We start from the raw sequence: 2,938 nt of genomic DNA, 5'->3' as shown, positions 1-2,938 counted from the left end.
TCCCTGCCCTGAGCATCCATGCCAGGGGTGGGGACCGGGGTCCTGGCTATCCCAGCTAGCCAGGGGCTGGGAGGTGCTGCTTGTCCTTTGCAGAGGAGCCCGGGGGGATTCTTGGACAGCCTCCATAGCCTTGTTTCTATGTCTTGGCCCAACCACCTACCCTCCTCTCTTTGCCTCGGGGGGCATTTATGCATTTATCAGAACCACCTCCATAGTGGGGTGGTCCTTGGGACCCCTTAGCCCAGCCCAAAGGAGCGGAGGGGGGCTGGGAAACCATCCTCTGCAAAAGTGGGTCCAACCATCCCAAAATGCATCCCTAGGGATGCTGGCAGCTGGGTATCTACCCGCCGGGAGCCGGGAACAGGCGGGGACAGACAGAGGGGCAGTTGCAACAGGCAGACTATTTCAAAGTGAGCCCGTTAGCGCTCAGCACTAATTACATCTGCTGGGCTTGGCTGCACCTCAGAGGGAGCCGGGGGATTAAGCTGCCCATTTACGATGCAGGCAGGGCTTGGGGAGAGATGGTAAATCCCGGTCTGTCCTTGGCTGTCATGTTTTGGGCCATGTCATCTCCTCCAGCGCTTGGGGACGGGCTGGTTCTTTCCCATTTGGGCGAGGGGCAGCGCTGGGCAGGAGTGGGCAGGAGCAGGCAGGAGCGACCAGGTCCGGGCGGAAAAGGGGATGAGTCAGTGGAAGCTGGGGTGGCTCCTGGCCTGTGTAAATGGTCTGGAGAAGCCAGGACAGGCTGACGGGAAAAGCAGATCATGCCTCCCACTCCCCCCATGTGCAAGCCCCGGGGCTGGTTGGTGAGGTGCCCCCAACCTTCGGGCTCCCCAGGGAGCAAACAGCTCGGGGGTTTGCATCTCCGCCCTACGCTGCCCCTACCTGGGAAAGGCTGGCTTTGTGCCTGGCTGCCCCATGTGCTGAGCATGCTGCAGAATGCCGGGAAGGGCTGTGTCCCAAAGAACATCCCAGTTGGGTTTGAGTGCCCGGTGCATGGAGCCTATGGGCGGGGGGAGAGTACATAGAGCTGTGGAATTTCCCCAAACCAGTGATTGCATTGTTGGATGTGGGGATTGGCTTCAAGCAGCTGTTCTTTTCATCCCAGCTAATGGAACTTCAGGCCCCTTTTTAAAAAATATTTTTAAATATTGGTTTCTCACTTTCCTTTGTGCCCCCACCGCTTCCTCAGGGTGGCTTTAACATCCCCCAGCGGGGTGCTGTGCAGGCACCCTTCCCCATGGGGGTCCCACCCCAGCAGAGACCTGCCTCTCCATGCCACTAATGTGGGGCTAATTAACCATTGCCACTAATGTGGAGCTAATTAACAAGCCATCCAACAGCTCCCCAGAGTCTTGACCCCAGGGGAGTCCTCCTGTGCCTGGACATGGGTGGATTCTCACCTGGGGCTGGCTGGGAAGAGCTGGAAGCAGCCGTGAGGCCGGTGGGGGCACGCTTTCGCCCCGCTTTTTCCCAGCAGCAGCACCGTCTCCCTGCCTGGCCATGGGTGGATGTTGAATCTCTTTTCCAGGCACAGGTCTGGTCTAGACTCAGCCCTGCTCCATGCAAACCCTATCAGGATATCCAGGCGCTTGTTTTAATGGCCGGAAAAGTAGCGGTCTGCCTCCTCGATAGCTATCACCGCGAGGGAGGTAAAAACAACGGGCTGTTTCCCTGCAGCAGCAGCAAGAGGCTTAAGAGGATTTTCATGTGCTGTTGCCGTCCCCGTATCCTGTGGCCGGACCCTGCCCTATCCTGCGCTGCGCTGAGGCGCACATGGGTCGCGCCGGGGCCCCGCTCGGCTTCCCGGTGAGGAAACAGGACCCTTCTCCCGAAGTCAGGTCCAAATGGATTTTTGGAAATGCCAAAACCCACCTGGGAGCCTGTCCCCGCAGCAAGGGGTGCCCAGCTCAGCCCTCCGAGAGCCGCCTGGCACCGCTCAGTTATTTGCTTTTCTTTGCAGCTTCTTTCCCCACCCCAGGGCTCTTCCCAGCCCCGCGTTCAGGCATGTCAGGAAAAAAGCAAATAAAGCAAATAAAGCGCTTCAATCCTGCGCTGAGCAGGCGCCGGGCTGGCTGCAAGGCGAGCGGGCAGCGAGACCCCCCCCAAGCCGTGCCGCTGCCCAAAATGCCCCGCTTCCCCCCCGTGTGGGTTTGCAGGAGGTTTTGCCTCCGGGGCCGCACTGGGTCATGGCAGGTTGGCCGAGCATCGCTCTGCTGGGTTGCTTTCACTGGGCAGTGCTGACGTGGGAGCTTTTCTCGGTTTCCCTCTTTTCCGCCCACCATCCGTCTTGCAGAAAATTGTTGGTGCTTACGCCTGGGTGCCAAAACCTCTGGCTTCCAACGCAAGCTTTGCTGAGACTTTCTGTGGGCAAACAACTCCGTGCCTCAGTTTCCCTCCTTGCAAAACAGGACTTCGTACTGAGACGGGGATGTCATGCAGCCTCTCCGGGCAGGGCGTGCATGGAGCCAGGGGTTTGATTTGCACCTCTCTCTTAATATCTATGTTGGGTTTTTTTTAACACCCCCCCCTCAGTTTCTACTTTCCACCAGGTGCTTTTGCAGCCTCATTAGCAAATTAATGAAAACAATTTAAGGTGCTGCAGGTGGCCCAAGTGTTTCTGTAGCCCTTGCTCAGCGGCAGTGGGAGAAGGCAGCCAGGCATTGCAGCAGCTATGCTCGGTCCCCGATTAAAAACCCGGCGTCACGGCTGCCTTGGCACGGGTTGTGCCATTAGCAAATAGACCTGTAAAACGAAATATGAAACTTGGCCTCTTCCCAGCAGCCCGAGCCGGTGAGAACTGTGCTCTGCGCTTGTTTGTTCGTCACTCCCAGGTAAATAAATATGTGCTTGCCAGTGACTTGGGACCGGGGCCAGAGATGGAAGTGATTTTTTTTCTTTTTTTTTTTTTTTTTTTTTTTTTTTTTTGTGTCTGAAC

The 2,938-nt window shown here is 57.1% G+C and overlaps 1 protein-coding gene across 1 annotated transcript in view; it reads left to right on the top strand.

Annotated features, from left to right (window-relative positions):
• The window catches only part of ITPR3 (inositol 1,4,5-trisphosphate receptor type 3), a 47,217-nt gene that overhangs the window by 8,643 nt on the left and 35,636 nt on the right, over positions 1–2,938 (top strand).

The sequence above is a fragment of the Egretta garzetta genome, unplaced genomic scaffold (assembly GCF_000687185.1).
Source record: "Egretta garzetta isolate BGI_Z169 unplaced genomic scaffold, ASM68718v1 scaffold105, whole genome shotgun sequence".
Lineage (NCBI taxonomy): Eukaryota > Metazoa > Chordata > Aves > Pelecaniformes > Ardeidae > Egretta > Egretta garzetta.
The sequence above is the reverse complement of the archived record's forward strand: the minus strand, read 5'-3'. Positions and strand labels throughout refer to the sequence as shown.